The sequence below is a fragment of the Microtus oregoni genome, unplaced genomic scaffold (genome assembly GCF_018167655.1).
Source record: "Microtus oregoni isolate MIOR12 unplaced genomic scaffold, Mior012 000041F_ref0000270, whole genome shotgun sequence".
Classification (NCBI taxonomy): Eukaryota; Metazoa; Chordata; class Mammalia; order Rodentia; family Cricetidae; genus Microtus; species Microtus oregoni.
Genome location: NW_024543208.1, coordinates 1462307 through 1486481, shown reverse-complemented (window position 1 = coordinate 1486481; position 24175 = coordinate 1462307). Strand labels below are relative to the sequence as shown.

General features: G+C 36.5%; 1 pseudogene; it reads left to right on the top strand.

Annotated features, from left to right (window-relative positions):
- The first annotated feature begins 6533 nt into the window (after positions 1-6533).
- LOC121433779 lies at positions 6534-8375 on the top strand (annotated as a pseudogene).
- The last annotated feature ends 15800 nt before the right edge of the window (positions 8376-24175 follow it).

The window sequence follows — 24175 nt, the reverse complement described above, 5'->3', positions numbered from 1 at the left end:
TTTATCGGTTAATGAATAAAGAATTTCTTTGAGCCTATGGCAAGGGCAGAAATTAGGTGGGCAGAGAAAACTAAGGTGAATGCTGGGAAGAGGAATGGCAGAGTTAGAGAGAAGCCATGGAGCCGCCAGAGCCAGACATGCTGAAACTTTGCTGGGAAGCCACTGCCACATGGCAATACAGAGATTTATATAAATGGATTAAATTTATATATAAGAGTTAGCCAATAAAAAGTTAGAGCTAATGGGTCAAGCAGTGATTTATTAATACAGTTTCTGTGAGGTGATTCCTAGCCAGGTGACCAGGAATCAACAAGCAGCCTTATCCAACAGTAACACAATGTCAGAAGATACAAAAAGGTGAGAAAATTTAATTGTAAGCTGGAGTGTCCTAAGAGATCCATAGAATGGGCAAGGAAGACATTATTTTAGGGTTTGCATTCAAGGTGTTTCAAAAAAAAAATGTTAGCATGTGTCGCAGTAGATCAAGTGAGAACCATGCTTACCACTGTGAGTAGACAAGCACGACCTCAAAAAAGGCAAACAGCAAATGTTCTTTCTATGTGTCTCCTTGAACTATGGAGACATTCTGTTCTTGGGCATGAGAACTTTAATATTGGGCTTCAGCTTCCAAGACTCAAGCCTTCAGGCTCTGGAAGATTCTATGTTTTCTGTACAGCATAAATATCCTGTTCTTTCCTCATGATCCACTTTAAAAATTTTCTCCAGTTTTCTTGGGAAGAGTGGCCATCCACTTGGTTCTGTTTCTCTGTAGAATCCTAAAGAGTACACAGAAAATCATTATCTAAATAATCAGAGCAGGTTGATATTGACCCAGTGTTGTATTGTTTCTCTGCACTAAATGAATCAAATGCACCAAACTTATAAAAATGTTTTATGTTTTATGAACCTATATCTATATTTTATCTCATTGCAAAATAAGAATGATGAATAATTTGAGCCTAGCATTTATTATGTGACTGAGCAAATTGCCATTTATTAAGGCACTATGATTTTCATCTGTTTACATACTGCTCCATCAAAGCTGTATGGGTTCTTCACTTTAATATTATTTTTTAAAAGCCAAAACTGATTATGTAAAAGTGAACACAAATTTCAAATATTAACCTACAAATCACTGTTCCATGAGTATACAATGGAATGAGCTACTAGCTTACAGAGACTGATGAGGCAAGCACAGGGCCTAAAAAACTATGCAGTCCCTCCTCAGAATATAGATTATGACTGCTAGTTTGGTGTTTTGTGGACCCCTCGCAGTGGGTCAGGTGTATCTCTCACTCTTTTGCCTGATCTTGGGACCCTTTTCCCCTATTGGCTTGACTTGTCTAAATTCCACAAGAAAGCATTAGCCTTGTATTATTTTATCTTGTTCTCTTATGTTTGGCTGTCTCTTGGAAGTCTTTTTTTTCTGATGAGAAACAGAATGATGTGGATCTGGGGAGGAGGAGAGTTGCGGTGGGAAGCTGAGAAGAGTGGAGGGAAGTGAAGATGTATTATATGAGAGAATTTTTTTCAATAAGACAACAAGGGTTTCAACTTAGTATGTTCTTTTAAAAAAAACTTTTTGAAAAATTATAAATTAGCACAGATCAAATCAAATTCTCAAATAAAGGAGAAGTATAATTTTATAAAGAAAAAATTTATCTCCTGTTATTTGTACCACTTTTTAACTTAAAAGTAATAAAATATGTCAAATGCAAGATTGTTTGTGTTTTACTTTGCTTAGTTAGGTATTATAAGTTTTAGTTCTGATCCTGACTAATTTTGAATTTTATTTGCCAGATCTGGCATGATAATATATAAGTACCCCACATGCAGAGTTCAGTCATGTAAGAAGCATCCTAAGTTTCAGATAGAAGAGGGAAAGTTCTGTGGTAACATGCTTGCTTAAATGCACATATAGATGAAAAAAATATTTATTTCACTTCTTAGAATACTGAGGCTTTATAGCTGGGTTTGGGTTCACAGATCACTCAAATATTAGAACTAAAATGTGCACTGAAGAAGCCTGTCTCTTGAGTCTCTTCTATGGCATGCATCTGTTTCTCACTCTTTATGCCTATTTGGTCTTGGATTTGGGAACTTTGGAAATGTTTGACATCAAACTAGAAATTTGTGATAGGTTAAAGTTAAAATACTGATGGAAGTTTTTTAAAAGGATTTTTTCTATAAGAACTATTTTTCTACTTAATGTAAGTCATAATTTGCTATTCCCCTTGAGTCATCTTGTGTATTAATTGCATATGAGAAATAATTTTATGTTGGTTCTATATGTTTAATTTCATTATGCATTTTGTATTACAAGAAAGAAATAACATTATGATTTTAGCTACATTATTTGAAAGCCTCTCCTTTATCATCATAATTTATTCAATGTGCTAATTTCTCCTCTTGGGCAACTGTTTCTCTCTATCCACGTTTTTATTTCCCACTTTACTTACAAATAAAAAGAAAAGAAATACTATAGTAAGTAACCTGTCCTTTATAGTGAACAATAAACTTTACTAGAACTTTCATAGGCTTGCCCCTTATTTCAAAGAAGGAGAAAATATTTTCCAAGTCTTTGTTTTTGGCATTTTGTTCATACAAAATGCTATTGTAGCAGGAAAAATAGATTTGCATTAGCAAAGATTTTTATATGCATTTGAAATACTTGAAGTTGCACATTTTTTTACCTTTTTTTTATTGAGAAAAGAAAAGAAAAAAAAACAAGTTTCCGCCTCCTCCCAGCCTCCCATTTCCTTCCCCCTCCTCCCACCCTTCTCCCCCTCCTCCCACCCTTCTTCCCCTTCTCCCACCCTTCTCTCCCTCCTCCCACCCTTCTCCCCTTCCTCCCACTCTTCTCCCCCTCCCTCTCCAGTCCAAAGAGCAGTCAGGGTTCCCTGCCCTGTGGTAAGTCCTAGGTCCTCCCCCTCTGTCCATATCTAGGAAGGTGAACATCCAAACTAGCTAGGCTCCCACAAAGCCAGCACATTAAGTAGGATCAAAACCCAGTGCCATTGTCCTTGGCTTCTCATCAGCCCTCATTGTTCGCCATGTTCAGAGAGTCGGGTTTTTTTTAAAGAGAAACAAAAAGAAAAGTTCCAAGACTCTGGTTTTGATATTTTGTATGTAACTAATCAATTGGAGTATTATATTTTATTTTGGATATGTATACTATAATTAAAAAATTATAAATCCATGCATGTTTTTAAATAAGTTTTCCACATAACACAAGAGGTGTTATATTCCAACACCTTGCCTTTCACCTCTGTTTCAGAAATGAAACTACTAAATCCATCATGTAAAATGCTCGATTCTACATAATGAAAATGGAGTCTTGTTTTCATATACTCCTCATCTTTATAATTCATAGAATAACATTAATTTTGAAATGTGATGTGTCCTTAATAAAAGTTATATGCATACTTGTGTTTGCTTTTTTTATTTAAATTCAGGGTGTTTTGACTTGAATTACAATGTGCTATTCTAAACCTCTCTTCTTATATTTAATTTAATGGGTATTATTATGGTACATTTTTTTTAACAAATTTCAAATGAGATATTGAATGATAAACTGCTTCACTCAAAAGGGGAAAAGAAAAATGCCTGAAAAAAACCAAGTCTTCTAGAAAACATGAAGCAGTGTTCTTTGAGGGGCATCCTCTTCACGGGTCCTTTCTAGAATCCCTCTCTTCCTCAACACTGCGGTCCCTTTGCTCCTTTCCGTGCAGCCGGGCCCTCCGGCCCATGCCTATGCTGTTCCTCAGTCGTCTATTGTGCAGTAAAAAAGACAGCTCTAACTGCTGGAAGAATGCGGAGAGGAGAATCAGAAAGCAAGTGGGGGATGTGAGGGAATAGAGAGATGAGATTTAAGACATTCATTAAAGGATCATTTCCCAAGCGACTACTATATATGAAAAGTCAGAAAGGAGAGAAAACACTGTAGTGGAGTATTTCTGAGGGAACTGGCTCAGGACCTCTTCATTTTTCCTTTGAAATGTTCGCTATTAGAACCTGACATTCATTTTTCTTCTTTCTTTTTAGAATTTTTATTTCTTTGGACATTCAAAAGCTCCCTATGTAAATCCTAGAAATGGGAAATGGGTAATATATATATATATATATATATATATATATATATATATATATTCATGGGGATTTGGCCCTCATCTATATAGTATTCTTAAGTTATTCTTGCAATATATCAACATGACTTTTATCTAGATATGATATATATGTTTCTGGTATATTACATATATTTCCCTTTATAATTTTAAGGACTATAATTCTAAATGATATTTTAGCTAGATTTTTGTTAATAACAAATATATTTAAAATTAAAATTAAAGTTTTACCTAAATGATATATTTTCAAATATTTTGTGATAAGTTAATACTGTTTATTCAAAATGTTCAAACATAATTATTAAAATATTAAAAGGTCAAGTTTGGTATGTCTCTGCCATAAACCTGTACAAAAATATTCACCTTTTTTTCCATGATAGAAAAGTGTTGATTCTGATCAAAGGCTAAATTATATTCTAACAATAAAATAGGTATTTTGTGTATTTTTGTTTACCTAAGTTTTACCCCAGTCTCACATGTTGAGTCCTGTGTAAAACACTGATGCAGCCACAAATAGGAAAACATTTGCACGTGGGCCATCAGGAAAGCTGGCTTTCGATGCCTTGCAATGCCAGCCACAGCATCGGAAGAAGTGCAGGTTCTTCCTTGGAATTTTGTGGGCTGTGTTGATACAACCTGTACCTCTTTTGGTGTAGCAGGAAGGAAAGCACCACATTTTATGACATTAACCAAAACACAGGTTTTGGTTTTGTTTTTATAAAAAGATAGATAATGATTATGCATAAGATACAGGGACCTAAATCTCCAGTGCCTGTAAACAAACAATTCAGACGTCTGCGAACATATAATTATATTTAAAGTGTAGCATTTAATAAAATTCACTGATAAATTTCAATCAACATCTTGACACAGATTTTTCAACAACATCTAGATATTGACAAAAGCAATAATTTCTGGACTGTTGAAAAGCTTATAATTCTCAATGAAATACTAAACTAAGAAAACCCTTAGGGGCTGGATAAATGGCTCAATAGTTAAAAGCACTGACTTCCATTCCAGAGGAGCTGTGTTGAACTCCTAGCATCTACATGATGGCCCCCAACCATCTCTAACTCCAGTACCGGTGAATGTAATCCACATTGCAAAGGCTACATATACCCACAATGTAGAAAACACACAATACATCAAAGAAATCCTTTTTAAAAAATCCTTAAAAATCTCAAACCATTTTTCAGTGGTTATATTATAACAAAATACAAGAAATTAAATAATTTAGTAGGCTACCAATTACATTGTATCCTAGGAGTCATAGTTTAGTGACAAAATATATAACAGAAATAACATGAAAAAAATCTCACCCATATTGTGAGGACTAGCAGTGAGTTCTTCAAGGAAACTAGAAAAGCCATGGTGTAGTGGAGAGAGACACCCTTCATATCTCTTAGCAAGGTTTACTGTATGGGTAATTGTTGACAGAGACTGCTCATTCATTTACCAGAAAGTTTAGTGAGTGAGAAAAGCAAATAAAACTTGTGGCTTCACACAACAGAGTGTGTTCACACAACAGAGTGCCCTTTTGAAGATTAGTAAAGTAAAACATATTTTGAATGATACCAGGAGGAATTCAGAAGGAGTTATCTTAAGTAATCATCAAACACGAACAGAAAACAAGCCTAGGAAACAGTGTTTGCACACCAAGATTTGGTATTTGGTAGCAGTGCTATGAAGAGGAGATAGAGAAAATTCATTGGGAATTAGAACTGGGAGTAAATAATACTGAGAGGAGGAACAAATAACACAAAGCCACTGAGGATTTATAAAAAATCCAAAGGGAAACATGTACTTTATGATTTTATTTTACTTGGAACAATATATATAATGAAGTTATGCCACTTGAGATAATACACCCACCAAGCAACTAGACTGTCTAACAGAATCCAAGTGTTGATCTTGGGAAACCTCTCTTTGAGTTCTTGGTCAAGGGAGTTGAAGAGACTTCCAAAATAATATAGGCTATTGTCTTTGTCCTTCATTGTCCCCAGAACTTGATGTAAGACCTTATTGCTATGGATACCCCACATACTGGATACAGGACATAGCTGACCTGAAACCTTTTATTTTAGGACTAGAACTTTCAGTATCTGAATGTTCTATACAAGCTGCCGGGGGGGGGGGGGGGGGGAGCAACATTCCTATTCAGCTATTCCTTCCTAAGAAAAACAAGACATCCCTAAAGGTATAATTGTGGCACTTACATATTGGGTGTAATCAATAGTTGTCTAATTGGACTTAATGCCCACTCAGTAGGAGGGAATTCATGCCTGATTCCCTAATCTTGTGACTGGAGAGGTGTGGAACCTAGAGGAGAACTTGTGATTGCCAGTTTCCTAAATGTGTTCTGAATACTTATCCTCAAATTCAAAAAAGGGTAGCTCTCACCTCTCAACAATGAAGCCTCTTTTTGCAATAGAGACCACTACAGTAAGTGACAACTGGTCAAAATTCAGAGAACAACACTACAGGGTGCCCAACCTCAATTTACAACTACAACAAAATTCCTGCACCCAAGCTTAGAGAACAGCGCCGAAAGAAATAATAGCCAGAGTGCAGGAAACTGCTCATAGGCAATATCATCTATATATGACAGGAAAGCTGAACCCATGAAATCCCCAAAATTATGATCACTAAGAATAACCTGCACAAAGACAGCAGCAGCTGACATGTCTACATGGATGTGGCTTTCCTCTCAGATGAAGCGCTACGACAACTAATGGCTACTGAGGAAAGAGAATTGGTTCTATAAAGATGAGTACCCTAAAAGGTTTAAAAGGTTATGCAGTCCCAAGCATTCATCACAAAATATATACACATAGAAACAAAAATAAACAGACTCAACCGTGTGTGTGTGTGTGTGTGTGTGTGTGTGTGTGTGTGTGCTGTAGGAGGGTCTTCTATCTATCTGTTGCTTTCATTGGTTAATTAATAAAAAAAACTGCTTGGTCTGATAGGTCAGAAGATAGATAGGCAGGGAAGACAGAATGGAATTGTGGGAGGAAGAAAGCAGAGACAGGAAGATGCCATGATTCTCCTACCCAAGACACACAGGCGCTCTTTAGACTCATCCCAGTAAGCCACAGTCAAGTGGCAATACAGATTATTAGAAATGGGTTAAACGAATATGTAATAGTTAGCCAATAAGAGGATAGAAATAATGGGCTAGGCAGTGTTTAAATGAATACAGTTTCCGTGTAATTATTTCGGGTGTAAGCTAGCCAGGCGGGACGGAACACGGAGTCTGCACCTCAGCACTACATGTGTGTGTGTGCATGCATGTGTGTGTGTGTAGATGTGAGTAAGTTATGATAAATTGAAGAGGGGGAAAATAGTTCAGAGAAGGAAGACAGAGGAGTGGAAAATATGTAAGTACAGTACTCATGCAATTCTCAAAACCAACATTTTGAAGAATGTACCTCCTTGGGGAGAGAAACAAAACAGGAAGTTGAAATGAAATGACAAACTATTTTAAAAATACATTTTTCTTCTGAGGAGGAGGGTGCTATAGATAATTAGATAAAAATCAAGTTTGTGAAAATTGGGAAATAAAATGAGCAACGGTTGATTTTAGAATTGGGAAAATTGATCTAAAAGCTGATACACAGATGCCAAGAACTGCAATTGAATGCAAGGTTGTATTTAAGATGTATTTTCTCAAAAAATAATTTTACAGCTTTCTGAGGCGTGGTGGTGTGCTCCGCGGAACTCCTCTCGGCCTGCTGCCGTCCTGACTCACCGCTGTTTGCTCCCACCGAGGAACAAGTCCGTCATAAAGCCCACACTGCAGCCATGGCTTTCAAAAGATACTGGGAAGACGCCCCTGGAGCTCGAGGTGGTGATCCACCGCATCCGGATCATGCTCACCAGCCGCAACGTGAAGTCGCTGGAGAAGGTGTGTGCCGACCTGATCAGAGGCACCAAGAAGAAGAACCTGAATGTGAAGGAGCCTGTGCGCATGCCCACCAAGACCCTGAGGATCACTACGAGAAAAACACCTTGTGGGGAAGGCTCCAAGATGTAGGATCGTTTCCAAATGAGAATCCACAAGGGTCTCATTGACTTGCACAACCCCTCCGAGATAGTTAAACAGATTACGTCCATCAGTATTGAGCCGGGCGTGGAGGTTGAAGTCACCATTGCAGATGCCTAAGTCAATTGTTTTAATAAATTGACTTAATCGGTTAAAAAATACTAATAATAATTTTACAGTATTAAGTGCGATAACTCTGAAAGACAAATGGCATGTGTTTTCTCTCATATATACAGTATAGGTTTCTATTTTTGTGTTGATATTTATGAGGGGACAGTGTAGGAGTATAGGTCATGAAGCTAGAATTGAGGAGCCATAAGAGGGGATACATTTAAAGATCAAAGTAGGGAAACACAGGTCAAAGAAAACATGTGAAATGAAAGTAGAATAAGGAAGAAGGGTAATTTCCTGTGAGGGGGGAAAAGGGCAAGGTCCAGGAGAAAGGAATAAACTCAAGCTTTGTGAGAAAATGCAACAATGAAGCCCATTGCTTTACATTCCAGTAAACTGTAAGAGAAAATATATAAAGAGAGAAATGTGCCCTTTTCACCTTGTTGATTAAGGTTTAATAGATTGGGTTTTACAATCTGTGTAGGACTATGCAATGCTCATTATATTGGTTTAAGCCCACTGGGAAACTGTTTTTAGACCCTTCTGAACCAAAAATGTTCATTGTCTGGGGAGGAGCTTCACCCTACCCCCACCCCCCCAAACTCAATAGGGTGAGAAAGAAACTGCTCAATAACTCAGGGATAAAAACATTGTGTCATTGAGAACAGTTGAGACATGAGCCGTTTACAACAAAGGACACTATTTTTATCCAATGATATAAAAGTGTCTACAATGGGAAAGAGAAGCCAGAAGTTCAGCTGTGAGAAGTTCATCCACTGAGGGAAAACTAAATTGGGAACTCCAGCTGATTGCCTGAACTTTCCCGTTCACTTTCTTCTTGATGTTGGCAAGCCCCAATTGGATGGTGTTACCTCTACTGTATTTTTTTTCTTTTTCTTTCATTCCTTCTTTTTTATTTGGAAGCCTCACCAAAGAAACACTCTATCCAGGTTTGGAAAACCCAGCTGGCTGCATCTTTACAGCTCCTTCAGATGATTTCTACTGAATCCATCAGTGCCCAGTTTGATTCTGTTTTGAAGTCTATCCCTTCCAATTTATTCTTCTACTTTGGCTTACTATGAATATAATGACCCCACTTATTCAAAACAAAAAGAAGGCTCTTGAACACCATTCTCTGGATGTTAGAGAAGAAAAATAAAACTTATACAGTGGAGTTAAATGAATTAGTCGATTTCCCCCCTTTTTAAAGTGGATTACATAACAATGAAGCTATGCTTCATTTTGCCTTTTTCTAATTAATATCTCATCTTGTTTGAAACTTTCCTAAGACTAACATTTAAGGGGCTTTCTGCATTTTCCAAGTATCTGCAAATATCCTTACTTCAATAAAATTCAGAAAAATTCACTTGTTCATTATGTTTTACTTCGCAAAACTGTTCCTGCTCTGTAAAGGGACAAAATGATCACAAAATAGTCCAGACAAAAAATAATTCTAGAATGTTTATATATATGATCTTTAAACATTTTTGTACAAGTATATTGATTTATTCTAGCTTCACTTAAATGATTCAAAATTATGCCCCAGTAAAATGCTTCAGAAATTAAATTATATTTTTTTCTAAGTAAATTGCATGAATAAAATTGTCTGTATTAACTATCCAATTTGAACGATAAATTGAAAAAAGTAAGTTCTACTTTTCCACTCTCCACCTGGAAATGGAAATCTCTTAAGACAGTCAGTTCTGTAACAGGAAAGCATTACTTTTCTTTCTTATTCTCTATTTTCTTTCTGGAGTTTTTTTTTTCTTCTTCTTTTTCTTCTAGGAACAAGATCCTGTTTGAGGTAATAATTCTTCATGGTAAAGGAGTTCTGAGACAAGGAGCTGGATTTTCCTGTTACAAGTAGCCAGTTTTCTAAGTGGTTTTAGTAGTTTGAACATTTTTTTTTAAATCGGGAGGGAGAAAGAGAAACCAGCAAACACTTTCACAAAGACCCTGAAGGAGCCATCAGACTCAAGTGGCTTTCATTCACCAGTAACCTGAGTTCTCCAAACACCAATTATACTTTATGGATTGTTGATGGAGGAAGGTCATTGGCTAATAAAGGAACTGCCCTGGCCCATTTTATTGGTTAGAGGATAGGTGGGAGGAGAAAACAGGACAGAACACTGGGAGGAAGAGGAAGTGAGGTCAGAGACTCCACAGCTCTCTCGGGAGCAGACGCCTCAGAGAGAGACGCCATGCCCCGCTCCCAGGATGAAGCTCCCAACCAGGATGGACCAGGCTAGAATCTCCTCGGTAAGCGCACCTTGGGGTGCCATACATAGATGATTAGAAATGGGCTAAATTAATATGTGAGAATTAGCCTAGAAGAGAATGGGCCAAGCAGTGTTTAAAAGAATACAGTGTCCGTGTAATTATTTCGGGGCATAAGCTAGCCATGTGGGCGGCCGGGTGTGGGGGACGCAGCCCTGCCGCCCCATATTACTACATTTGGCGCCCAGACGTGTGAACAACTAAACCCACTTAAAAAACCTGAGAAGACTTAAAAATAAGGGAGCGAGAGTTTAACACAGATTCTTGCTGTTTATTGGTGGCGTGCTGTAGAGAGATTTCCTGATTCAGCAACAGTAGCAGAAAAAAACGCTGTGTCATTTTAAAGTGCGACTTCCTGGGGCTGTGCCACCATTGCGATCTCTGTCTGGCTCCTGCGGGAGACAGAGCTTTTGAATAGAGCATTTGGAGTAAAGTGCTACGATTTGTTTGATGGCAACTAGACTCACTGTGTTCTCGGGTCTGCTCTGCTTGTTAGAGGCAAGCATGCGCTTTCATCTAAGAGAGGCTTCCTGACTCAGCTTTAGCTACAAAGCCTGCAGCTCATTAAGAGGTCCTGGCACGAAACACTTAAACGGTGTTGACGAAAAGCTGAACACATGCTTTTCGGTTTTCAGCCTTAGCAGGAAAAAAGCTGCGCCGTTTAAAAATGCCGGCTTTCTGGGCTGTCCTGCCAGGACAAACTCTGACTCTTTTAAGCAGGCGGTTTGCGCGGTTTGCAAGCAAAGGCTGCTGAAGCTTGCTTGCTGGCTACAGCCAGTACCTCAGCCATGAGGCTGGAAAGCTAAGGAATGGACTGGATCTAGCTGGCAAAGCCACGCCTTTAATCCTACTGACATTGCTTGGTAAATTAAAGACTCATGTGGTCAGAAAAAGAGAGATATACAGTAAAGAGAGATTCAAAGACAAAGAAAATTTTTAAATGGTTTACAGTGTGTTAAAAATATATGCAGACTAAAAGTTGAAGTTCTTAAAGTAAAAAACAAAAAAAGGAAGAGAGTTGTGTGTGGTAGCACACGCCTTTAATCCCAGTGCCTAGAAGGCAGAGACAAACAGATCTCTGTGAGTTCAAGGTGTAGTAGTGTACACCTTTAATCCCGAATGCCTGGGAGACAGAGACAGGCGGATCTCTGAGAGTTCAAAAACAGCCTGGTTTACAGAGTTACTTCAGGTCAAAGATACAGAGAACCTGTCTCAAAAAGCAAAAAGTTAAAAGTAAAAATAAATGAAATAGAGGTTAAAACAAAGCTGTAAAAAGATGGAAAATACACAGGGAATCTTGATACTGTATGCTATTATGCTCTCTTTGAATTATTTAAATGCTGAGGAAGGAGCAACAGATGCTAAAAGATATTTATTTATAAATGCTGCTGAACTAATCCAACATAGATACTTTGAAAATGCCTTAAATTTGAAATTTGGATCTAAGGACATGATACTTTGGAAAGGAGTTTCTTATTTTGTTTTCACAGAGGATGAGACGCTGTTCATTTCTTCTATTCCGATTTGGTATGATGGACCACGTCCTCCTGAATGGTTCCTGTGCACACCTTCAAAAAATTGCTTCACTCAACTACCAACTGAGATGAAACTAGCACACAGGTTATACCATAAAAGACCTAATTAACGACGCCCCCATTCAGCAGGAAGCAGTTTGGAGAGAAAAAACTGCGCCCATGTTCCCAAATATGGTTTATAAATGTTCTTTTATATTTAAAGGGGGATATGATATAGGTATGAATAATTTACATTAGTATAGATTTTGCTTTATTGATAGAGATTTAAGGTCAATTTTGTTATATGTATGAGTGTTTCTGATTTTGATTAAGGTATTGTGATTGTGTAGTTCATTTAAATATGTACTGTATAATTAGGAAATATAGGTTGTTAATGGATAATCATCGATAATAGTAAAGCTTGTAGTCATGTTAGTTAGATTTTCTAGATATATAGAGAAATATTTTAGATAGACATTCTTCATGTCTTTCAAAGATTACAGAATAGGACATTTAATGTTTTAATAACTAAGGACTTTTCACGACAATGAGACACTCTGCTCCTGGCAGCACCAATCTACTTCAAGAAGAAGATGGGCATCGAAGAGGCACCTTATGGAGTTTGATAGCCATTTGGGCAAGAAACTGCTCTTGCCTGGACTATTGCATAAACTGGACACAGAGAACCCGCAGAGAGAGGACTACTGAACTTGACTAAGGTGAGATGATCTTTCGGGGTTCCTGATTCATTTTGAAAGAGTCTGCGAGACATTCTGCAGGACACAACAGATAGTGACTGAACTGACTTTGAATTTTCCTGCTTTATGGAAATGTCTGCTGGATACCATGGGCCTGAAGGCTGAAGATGGATGCCCCAACGGTACAGAGGAACTTTGGGTGACTGTCCAGGCAGCAAGATCTCTCTGTCATTTCTAGAGTTTTAAAAGTTGCTTTTTTCTTGTTTGCTTAGGTAGTATTGTATCTTTCTGGAGTCTTTGATGGAATTAAGAATAGTTAGTTATAGTTATAGTTTTCCTTAGTTATGATAAAGATTATTGGAACTTTTACTTGATAACTGTTTTGTTATATGTAATTTTGCTATGTTAAAGTTAAAGCCTTTTTTTTGTTTAAACCAAAAAAGGGGAAATGATGGAGGAAGGTCATTGGCTAATAAAGGAACTGCCCTGGCCCATTTTATTGGTTAGAGGATAGGTGGGAGGAGAAAACAGGACAGAACACTGGGAGGAAGAGGAAGTGAGGTCAGAGACTCCACAGCTCTCTCGGGAGCAGACGCCTCAGAGAGAGACGCCATGCCCCGCTCCCAGGATGAAGCTCCCAACCAGGATGGACCAGGCTAGAATCTCCTCGGTAAGCGCACCTTGGGGTGCCATACATAGATGATTAGAAATGGGCTAAATTAATATGTGAGAATTAGCCTAGAAGAGAATGGGCCAAGCAGTGTTTAAAAGAATACAGTGTCCGTGTAATTATTTCGGGGCATAAGCTAGCCATGTGGGCGGCCGGGTGTGGGGGACGCAGCCCTGCCGCCCCATATTACTACAGATTGTCTTTCTTTTTCTTTTTCCTTCCTCATGTTAATGTCTAAAAGCAAATATTACGTAGTAAAATGCTAAAGTACTGAAGAGAGAATCTTAGGACTGAATAATGTTTGGCAGTATCCATGTATTGTCTATTGAGGTTAGCATCTTGTTCTCATTTTACATGTGAGTCAGCAAGGAGAGCTCACTTTTCCGTACTGAATGCTGGTGAGTAACTACTTCAGTGAAAGATGCACTTTCCCGAGAATTAACTGTGATACGCACTGACATATGAAGGTTGCACGACAAATCTCAGATCAAATACACTATAATCAAACCCCACAATACTATCTTTCAGTTATTTAACTTAAAATAAATATTTTCATCTCACATAAAAGTGAATTTCCTTAACTTCTTTCAATATAAAATATCTCCTCTATAAAACAGGTATAGCATTCAGGCATTCTTGTCTCAATGACATGGAACGTAATATCAACTACACAGGCTTATTGGAGCTTATATATGATATATGTATATGTATATATATATGTGTGTGTGTATATATATATATGGTATAATATATATATGTGTGTGTACACACACACACACACACACATATATATATATATATATATATATATATATATATATATATATTATTCCATAATATAAAAGGCTTCAACTGTGCTTTGTGCTGTGGTAAAGAAGGTAGATTCATTCTATTGCTCAGGTTTCTTTCAAAGACATTTCATCTCTTTATGTCGCTATGATTTAAGAACTCAAGGAGAGTGAATTTTGGATACATGTCAGTCTATACCCCTTCTTTGAAGGGACTTTTTGCTGCAATTTGTCCCAACACACTTGTTTGTACCATTTATGATGTGATTCCATTCAATTGTGTGAAGATAACCAAACCGATCAAAGGGAAATCAAAGTAAGTTCTTCTCTTGGTACCTCCCAACTTCAAGAATTTCACCAAAAATAAATAAATAAATAAATAGATAAATAAATAAATAAATAGAACATGGATAGAAGATGTATTTTTACTCTCAAGTCACATGGAATTGTTGGAATTGTTTCAGGAAAACCATTCTGAAATTCATTAACAGGGAAAAGTGACCACCATGGGGTAGAGGAAGGATTTTTCTTGGAAGTGGTTGAAAATTTGGCCATGCACTTGTTCAGTAAGTTCTCACCTTTCAAGACCCTTTCACTTCCTCTACATTAAGATATATATATATATATATATATATATATATATATATATATATATATAAATATATATATATATATATCATTCAATTATATATATTAACTCACATTTACATATATATGTATATATATTAAAATCTGTTTTCTTTAGTGCAAACAAAATATGAAGACAATTTAGATGAATCACTAAATTTTACTAAGTTATCATGTTCAACTAAGTTATCATTAGTGAAACAGATATTTTTATATTATAAAGCTCTAAACACTGCACTCTATGATAAATGCAATAAGAAATATGTATAAAAATGGGAAACAGGGGCTGCTTCCAGGAAATTCAGCATTTCTCTGCTAAAAATTAAATTTAATGAATTCATTTCTGTTAAATTTCAATAGCTGTTTTAACACAAAGAGGCAATGTGAAACAGAAATAAATGAAATTTCTTAAAATAAAAATAAATCAAAGACCATTTCATGCAAATGTATACTGCACTTTGAACATGACCCTCACTCCAAAACCCTACTAATCTAGTAAAATAAAATATTTTAAAAGGTGCCATGGATTATGGCTTTGTACCAAAAAAAGATTACTTTATTTCTAAGAATTTAATAAACATTACAAGAGCTAAGAATCAAAGAATCTGTGGTAAAGAAAATTTATTAAGAACAGTGCTATGGAGCAATTTGATTACAATTGGATTAATAGGCCCAAAATTCAGTCTGAAGGAAAGAAAGCTTTTTTTTTTCTTTTAAATTATTTTCATACAATATATTTTTATCCTGGATTTCCCTTGCTCAATTCGTTCTAGATTATCCCCTCCTGCTTACTCACCAATTTTGTTTTCTCCTTTGAAAAACAAAACAAAGCCCCAAATCTCACAGAAACACTGAAATGAAAACAGACAGGCAAAAGACAAATAGGACAGAAAAAAAAAATGTTCTAAGCCACTTCCGATTCCTACTGATATTCTGATTTTCCTGTTCCCATTCCTCTGAGCTCAGTGTTCTGCATTCACTAAACCTAGGCCTCAGAAGAGTAAATTAGCCCTGCCATGTAAATTAGGAAAACATCACACACAAACACACACACAACACAAACACACACACACACACAAAGGAAGAAAGAAAGAAAGAAAGAAAGAGAAAGAAAGAAAGAAAGAAAGAAAGAAAAAATACGTTTCTGTTGGGTTGTTTTTAATCAGTCTTCTGGTGCCATGAATTTTTTTTGTGAGTATTGCACTCCAGTCTGTTAGTACTGGCAACACTTGTGATAGATGCTTTGAAACACCTATTATCCATCTTAAACTTTCTTATTAACTTCACTTTGCCAAGGGAGAAAAATGTGCTTGAATCTATTGTTTTCTCTTCCAAATACATTTGTTGATTAGAATGACCAATTAGTAGAAGAGTCACTCACTGGGGTGCCCCTGAAAATATTTTCAGCAAGAAAATATTAGTTGCAATGTCATTCTTTACCTTTTCAGATCACTACCTCCTAATCCGGGACCTAAATACTGTATCCTTTATAATGAATGTCACAGATACAGATGATGGAGAAAATGTCATGTGGAGTCAACATGCCTGCCCTCATCACTAAGTCAATCCTGGTCCAAGGACCTCAACCTTCTCATTCCATGAAAGCCAGAAACCATCTCTGCATTTTCTTATTGGCTATATTTAATTTTATTTATTGTCAAAAGTATTCACCACTTATCCTCAAGTCATCTTTTAATATCAAAAATATGAATTATGTCAAAATATATAATTTATAGCTCAAATGTGACAGGATAAGGAAAAACATAAACTATTTTAGGTGAATGAAAGTAAAAATGTTCTCAAGGTGTGGAGTTAAATAATTCCAACTAAAGAAAGGAATTACAAAAGCATCAGAAACTAAGTCAGCTATCTGAAGAGGAGGTACTAACTCAGTTGAAGTAACTCTCTCTTGAAGCCTCTACATAGAATAGCAGAGGAAACAGAACGCTTCTGTAGTTACAGTAATATATGAGTTTTATTAATACATGTGCATATGTTATACATATGTTTATAAACTACATTAAATATATAAGAAAGCAAATCTAGAGAAAAGTAAATATGCACAAGATCGAAGTAAAGGAGGAAGTTTCTAGGTTAATAATCTGAATCCACAATACTAGGCTTACCATTGTTTTGAGGTCACTTGTTGGATTTACTTCAGAACAGGTGCATGACTGGGGATTAAGAAAATACTAGAAACAGAACACATTTAAAGAAAGTATACTTTGGAGAAGCTTGTGTTCATCCTGACTATCAGAGCAGATAGAACTATTACCCCAACCTGCTAAATCATTTATCTTGAGTCATCACTTCATAATATTTTGAAGTTGAAAAGAATTTGAAAATATGACACACAACTCTTCCAATGGGAAACAGTCTGTGACTGACGGAATGACCTAATTAGCTTCATTCACTGCAGTTATATTTTTGAAAGGTGATTCAGATTTAATTCAGTCACTAATGGAACTTGAATTGCTATCTACTAGCATGCAATTAAAACAATCATGAAAATTGTAACAGAACCCTGGTAGCTGAGGCTTAAGGACTGACATCTAAGAAAATAAACTATGTAGGCATGTAGAAGAACAGAGCCCATCATTGAATCCGCTATAGGGAAGAACAAGTTATCTTGAAATGCATTTATAATTGATGCTATGTCTTTTCTTTTCCCCATGCTAATTTATTTTGAACTTACTCATTTCATTCATCTTCTCTTTATTCATAAATTCAGAAAAATTAATTAATGAGAACAACCCACAGTATTAACGTAGGTGGAATAAAATGATTGAAGCCCTGACTCACAAACCCTTCCTTGCCCAGTATGAGTGACTTGGCAGCTCTGTGTTGACTGCTTTCTGTGCACATGTATTCTGTGCATGAGTCTGAGTGTATTTATGTGCCCCAAATGCATGCTGGTGTCCTTAGAAGAAGGCGTTGAATTAGCTGGAACCAGAGATACAAATGTTTGTGAAGGCATTATATAGGTGCTTAAAAATGAGCCCTGATCCTCTGGAAGAAGAGCAAGTGTTCTTAGCTAGTGAGACATATCTTCAGTCTCGTGTTAATTTATTTTAATGATTTATATTCATATTTTTTATTTATTTTTGTCTTCCATAAGGAAAATGAAAGAGAACAACAATGTTGACTCATGGTCTCCCTTGTTTACCCCCGATCAATTGTCACATATGGTTCCTTTAGATGTTTTTAAAGCTCACCAGGACTTGGTTATCACATGTAGATGCAAACACAGGTTCATCCCATGGTAATGGGCAATCCTCTTGTGTTACTTTGAAAACCATTTAGTACTCAAACCTAAACTGTCTCATAATCACCTCCTTAAAACTCAAGTTGATTTCTTTCCTCTTTCCACATTTTCTTATGATAATATGCATTTTCATTTGAAAATCTGACATTTGAAGTAGAACTAACATACCTTTTAAGTATATTTATATTTTACTATGTAGAAATTATTTGTTTGGCTTTTACCTTCTGTCAATTTTTGTTGCCACTGTGGTTTACTGATTATATCAATATCTTAGAAAGATGTTCAAACTCCATCGTTTCCTAAAGTAAATTTGTTATGATGTAGTGTCTTTACTTCAAACTTGCAGGTAAGAACAATTTTTATGTTATTACTTGTTCTTACAATTCTGTCTTCAGCAGGACACAAAAGCATTGAAGGGGCTGCCTACTCACACCTTGGATAGTACTTGTAGCAAAATGAATAATTCAGTATCTCATTTCTTTAATCTTAGTCTTCCACATATAATAAATGTTTTCACTTGGCTTTTCAACACAAGTTCTTTTTATGTAGACTAGACTAATCTGGAAGTCACGGTCTAATTCAGGTTAGTAACACTGAAAGCCTCCTTCTAAGCCTCACAAATTCCAGGATTTCACAACCTACTTTTCCACAATAGTTATGTTTCCAATACATTGTCTATCGTTTGACTTAATCACCTTAATAACAAGAATAATAGCTTCACAATTATGTCTATTTACTAATTCTCAAAGGAAGAAGTGGTATAGTAGGTCCTTCTGTATTTGTGTTTCTTTTATTGGTTATCAAAGAAACTGCTTTGGCCTAGTTGATAGGGCAGAACTTTGGTAGGCAGAGAAGACAGAACTGAATGCTGGGAAGAAGGGCAGAGTGGCAGATACCAAGAAGCTCCTGCCTGAGACTGATGCTGGTTAGAATCTTTCCCAGTAAGCGACGACCTCATGGTGCTACACAGATTATTAGAAATGGGTTGAATCAAATGTGAGAGTTAGCCAATAAAGGCTAGAACTAATGGGTCAGGCAGTATTTATGTGAATACAGTTTCTGTGTGATTATTTCAGGTAAGCTAGCTGGGCGGCCAGGACAAACAAGGGGCCCCGCTCATAACAACAAAGAAGATGCAAAAATAAAAGAATATTTACAACTTTAATGATAAACTTACAGAACCTAGGTTCCCACATAGCCCAGGAGATAGGAAAGAAAGGGCAGAGTCGCCTCACGCGCGACCATTTATCGGTATGCATTCGCTCGAGGCAAACCCGCCTCCTAAAGGGCTGGCTTAAACCTACATCTCCCCCCTTTTGTCTAAATAAGACAGAACTAAACCAAATATAACTATAAACAATAATGACAAATTATAAATATAACAAACAATATTGAGAACAAAAGTTTTGCTAGACATTCTATCTCAAGGTGTCTAAATAATGTAGAGAGTAGCTACAATTAAATAATCTTCAACTCCATCAAAGATCTGAGAAGGGAATAAATATTACTTAACAAATGAGAGATATACAAAATGTACAACAAATGACAGAGACAACTGACTACCTGGACAATCACCCAAAGTCTCATTTGCAATGTTGAGTCCACCAAGTTTTGCTAAGGCTTAACATCAAATGCAAGGAACTTTCTTAGAATTATCCTACCCTGTCTTGGCAAGATAAGACAATCCTGTTTCATATCTTAGTCAGTAGTTGAGGTATGGGCTTTTCTTAACCCAAAGGCCAGTTCTGCCAAGAAGACAATCTCCCAGTGGAGTGTCTTTGGTGCACAACGTTCTCTCAGGAGTAGATTGGTGTTGCCAGGAGTAATTGTGTCTCGTTGGCACAGAATTGTAGGTTAGATTAAAGGCCATTTTCTACAGCTCTTCAAAGAGGCTGAAGATTATACTATTTATACTAAATATAATCTCTATGTATCTAAAAGACTTGATTAACCTAAATATAAATACGACAAACATATAATTCTCAATACTTATCTAATTTGAAAACTAAGAGAATAAACAACTGTGCAATATATGAAGACAATGATCTTCATCGGTAAACAATGTCATTACATATCAAATGTAAAAAATGTTATTACATAAATAGTATCAGAGGTAGAAATGTACATTGTGATATGATAGATGTATCCATACAATATAAGCATACTCTTATACAAAAATAGAGGTAGGAACACTCACATTCAATATTCAATATATCAATATACAAGAAACAGTACCAATGTAATTTTCTAAAAACAGTAATCACAAATACCAATCATCCCATCAAACCAATTAATCCCCCCCTTTTTTTTGAATATACCCCGAATTCCATACAATATCTCCCCATCCCCTCAACCCTAAACCAACAACTAAAAGATGTCCCTAAACCTGTGGGAAAACTCTGTTGGGAGAGGGGACGTCATCCTCTTAGATTTCTTCTAGCTGACAAGGGGGCGACATTCTTCTTAGGGGCCCCTGTGAAAGCAAATGATGGTAAAATTCCCAAATTAACCTTTGACCTAAGAAAATTATAACTAGTCTCTGAGCGTTTTGAGAAGGTCCGGCCAGAGTGTTGTCAAAAATGTGCATCATTCAAAATTGTCTCCTGCAGTTGGTACCAAAAAACAGGTCTAATATTAGCGCTTAAAAAAAAATTCATGATGTCATAAAAACCAGATTGAGTTGATGTTGTGGGGCCCCATCTTCATCCTGGAAACTTCAAAGATTACTGTAGGAGAATATGCTGCTTGTTATGCTAAATTTAAACATTAACAACAAGGACATATATATATATACTTACATATAAAGAAAGACACAGATATGAGGAAAGGCAAAGAAAGTTTATCAAGTATAAAATTATTCTTATTCTGTCCCATTTAATGGCTCCTGACTTGAGACAGAAACTCTGAAATATCTCTTATCAACAGGCTTGGAATTGAAGAGGGACTCAGCCATAGTCCAACTCCAAAACCAGCTCTACACATTTAAAAAGAAGTGTTCAATAAAACATATAAATACATGTAAAAAATCAATACTTACAGAATGTATAGAATTTTATTGTTGAGACTTAGTGGGTCGTTACTATTTTCCATCCATCAGTAATTAAATATTCAGGGTCCCTTAAATTCTTTGAAGATGAGTATTTTCCTGTGGAGATAAGAAAAGAACCCTGCCTCCAACCTATCTGTAATCCTTACCATCAGAATGCCCGTCATCCTTGTGAATGAATTGTTATTTATATTTTCCAAGTGCCTTCTCTTCTTCAAACCGAACCTTTATTAATTTTGATGGTATCCATTATTTTTCCTCACCTGTGGAGATAAGAGCAAAACCCCTTCCCCAATGCAGCACATCTCCTGGGTTCCATTGTGAGGTCAGCACATCCTTGAAATAATCTGGTTGATTTAGTTCAGCAGACTTTTCCATTATCCAATGTCTTTCTGCAGCCGTTGTTCCCTTCTCATTAGCGTTGAGAAAATTCAAGGTTAACAAAGCATTATGTAACCTATTTCTGGGGGTGTTTTCCACCCCTTTCTGTTTGCTCAACATATCCTTTATAGTTCGATTTGATCTTTCTATGACTGCTTGACCTGTAGGATTGTATGGTATACCTGTAACATGCTTGATATTGTAATAATCAAAAAAACGTTTTATTTTCCTAGAGACATAAGCAGGACCATTATCCGTCTTTATTTGTGTAGGTATACCCATGATAGACATGACTTATAATAAATGAGTGATTACTGAATCAACTTTTTCTGAACTTAAAGCAGTTGCCCACTGAAAGCCTGAATAAGTCTCAATGGTGTGATGAACATAGTTCAATTTGCCAAATTCTGCAAAGTGGAACACATCCATCTGTCAGATTTCATCTCTATGGGTGCCCTTCGGATTAGCCCCTGCTGGCAGTGGCATTTGGTTATTGAAAGAGCAGGTAGGGAATTTCTTTACAATCTCCTTAGCTTGTTGCCATGCAATAGAAAACTCTTTCTTCAAATCTTTGCTATTAACATGATGTTTTTTATGAAATTCGGAGGCTTTTAGCACTCTACCAATCAATAATTGATCAATTTCTGCATTACCTTGTGCTAGAGGACCTGGCAGACCCGTATGGGATTGGATGTGTGTTATATACATAGGGCAAAGCCTGTTCCTGATCAAATCTTGAACCTGGACAAACAATGACGTTAGTTCTGTATCATCAGGTATAAATTCAGCAGTTTCAATATGTAAAACAACTCTTTCTGCATATTGTGAATCAGTAACTATATTAATAGGTTCTTTAAAATCTCTTAGTACCATAAGAATGGCATACAATTCAGCCTTCTGGAAAGAATCATAAGGACTTTGTTCCACCTTACCCAAGTCTTCTGATTTGTAACCTGCCTTCCCTGATTTATTGACATGATTATAGAATGTACGGGCTCCAGTTATTGGAGCATCACGGACGATTCGAGGAAGGATCCAAGAAGTTCTCTTTATGAAGTTAAGCCTCTTGCTTTTTGGATAGTTGTTATTAATGTCTCCCAAAAAAATTAGCATAAGCTCTTTGCCATGGTTCATTATCTTCCCGTAATTTCTTTAGTTCATCTGCACTGAAAGGCACTATAATTTCTGCTGGGTCTATGCCTGCTAGTTGACGAAGTCTCAGCTTGCCTTTCATAATTAACTCAGAGACTTTTTCCACATAAGTTTTCAGTTTCTTACTTGGTTAATGTGGTAAAAAGATCCATTCCAAGATAATATCATCTCTCTGCATTAAAATTCCTGTAGGAGAAATTTTGGATGGTAATATGACGAGAATACAATCGAGCACTGGATTCACTCTGTCCACATGTGCCTGTTGTAATTTCTTCTCAATCATTGTCAGTTCCTTTTCTGCTTCAGCTGTTAATTCTCTAGGACTGTTTAAATCTTTATCACCATCCAAGGTTTTGTTCAAATGAATTATTAGATCAGGTGTTATCCCAATAGCTGGTCGTAGACTGGAAATGTCTCCTAACAGTCTTTGAAAGTCATTAAGAGTCCATAGGCGATCTCTCCGAATTTGTGCCTTTTGTGTCTTAATTTTTTGCAAACCAATTCTATAACCTAAATAATTAACAGAATCTCCCTTTTGAATCTTTTCAGGAGCAATTTGTAATCCCCATTGGGGTAAAAGTATCTGTATTTCTTCAAACAGTCTGTTCAAGGTATCTATGTTTGAATCGGATAACAATATGTTGTCCTCATAATGGTATACTATAGATTTGGGAAATTTCTTGTGTATTTTTTGCAATGGTTGGTTCACAAAATATTGGCACAAGGAGGGGCTATTTAACATACCCTGCGGGAGGACTGCCCAATGGTACCTCCTCGAAGATTGAGCATTGTTATAAGTAGGCACTGTGAAGGCAAATTTTGCTCTATCTTCTTTTCGCAAAGGTATAGTGAAAAAACAATCCTTTAAATCAATAACTATGAGAGGCCATCCTTTTGGTAATAAAGAGGGAAAAGGAATTCCAGATTGCAGAGGGCCCATAGGTTGAATAACCTTGTTGATAGCCCTGAAATCTGTCACCATTTTCCATTTACCTGATTTTGTCTTAACCACAAATACAGGAGAATTCCAAGGGCTGGTAGATTCTTCTATATGCCCAGCATCTAGTTGTTCTTGTACCAGCTGTTCTAAAGCCTATAACTTTTCCTCAGCTAAAGGCCATTGCTTTGTCCATATTGGTTTCTCAGTCAACAATTTTAGAGGCAAGGCTGTTGGTATCTCTGAAGGGACATCAATTGCTTGTTCTTGCACAGCCCTAATGGCTGGTTTTCTCCGTTTGTAATAACTTTTAATATTATTCTCAGAAATATAGGTTCTAGAAGTAGCAGGAATGTTAATTTGGGTATCCCATTATTGCAATATGTCACAACCCCATAAATTCATTGCAATATTGGCTACATATGGCCTTAATTTTCCTATTTGTCCCTTTGGCCCTATACATTCAACCCATCTCGAGCTGTGCCTTACTCAAGAAAGGGTTCCAATTCCCAGGAGCTGAACATTTACATTCTGAAGAGG